The sequence below is a fragment of the Rhinopithecus bieti genome, unplaced genomic scaffold (genome assembly GCF_001698545.2).
Source record: "Rhinopithecus bieti isolate Rb0 unplaced genomic scaffold, ASM169854v2 scaffold_15850, whole genome shotgun sequence".
NCBI classification, from domain to species: Eukaryota; Metazoa; Chordata; class Mammalia; order Primates; family Cercopithecidae; genus Rhinopithecus; species Rhinopithecus bieti.
The window spans coordinates 2,573,484-2,574,838 of NW_016809273.1; positions in this window are offsets into that span (position 1 = coordinate 2,573,484).

Sequence of the window (1,355 nt, forward strand, 5' to 3'; positions counted from 1 at the left end):
ATTATTCAGCTTAAAAAGAGGAAATCCTGCAATATGAGATAACATGGATAGATCCTGAGGACATTATGCTAAGTGAAATAAGCCAGTCACAGAAAAACAAATCGACATGATTCCATTTATAAGAGCAATCTAAAATGGTGAAACTCATATAAGAGAGAGTAGAATGACAGTTGCCAGAGGCTAGAAGGAAGGGGAAATAGGAGTTGCTTATCGATGGCTATAAAGTCTGTTATACAGGATGAATAAGTTCTAGATATCTGCTGTACAACATTATCCCTATAATTAATAATACTGAATTGCACAGTCAAAAATTTATTAAGAGATTAGACTTCATGTCAAGTATTCTTACAAAAATAAAATAAAATAAAATAAAATGAGCAAGTAGACTAAGGAAGTCAAAGCCCCAGTTTCACATGTGAACAGAGCAGTGGGGCAGGCATTACATCTACTGTTATGGCAGCCATGACACAAAAGGACACCACTTTATTAAAAATCACTCCCACAATGCTCCATACTCAGAAGATTTTCAGTGCTTTTTTAGCACTTGTTTATGTTGTTATGACTGTGACTTCATAAGGCTGCTTTTTAAAATAAATAAGCCAGAAAATAAATCCAACTAAATGTCATCTCCTTCAAAATAGTCACAGAGAGAAGACCTATACTGTTTCAATGATATCCCAAACATCAATGTCAAAATCCTCAGTTACTAACACTTTCTCCCTTAAGAGCAAATTTTTTAATCAATTAAAATTCATTTAAGTCAAGATTGAGAAGGTGAATGATCAGATTCAATGTACCTGTTTGGGTTTAAAACAATAAGGTAATAATAAAAGAAAATAACTGACTTTCATATGACATACTATGAGGCTATTAAAAATAATGGAGCAAAACATTCCATGCTCATGGACAGGAAAATCAATATTGTGAAAACGGCCATACTGCCCAAAGCAATTTATAGATTCAATGCTATTCCCATTAAACTACCATTGACATTCTTCACAGAATTAGAAAAAAACTATTTTAAAATTCATATGGAACCAAAAAAGAGCCTGTATAGCCAAGACAATCCTACGCAAAAAGAACAAAGCTGGAGGCAACACACTACCCAACTTCACACTATACTACAAGGCTACAGTAACCAAAACAGCATGGTACCGGTACAAAACAGACACAAAGGCAAATGGAACAGAATAGAGAACTTGGAAATAAAACTGCACATCTACAACCATCTGATCTTTGACAAAGCTGACAAAACAAGCAATGAGGAAAGGATTTCTTATTCAATAAATGGTGCTGGGATAACTGGCTAGCCATATGCAGAAGATTAAAACTGGACCCCTTCCTTACACCGTATA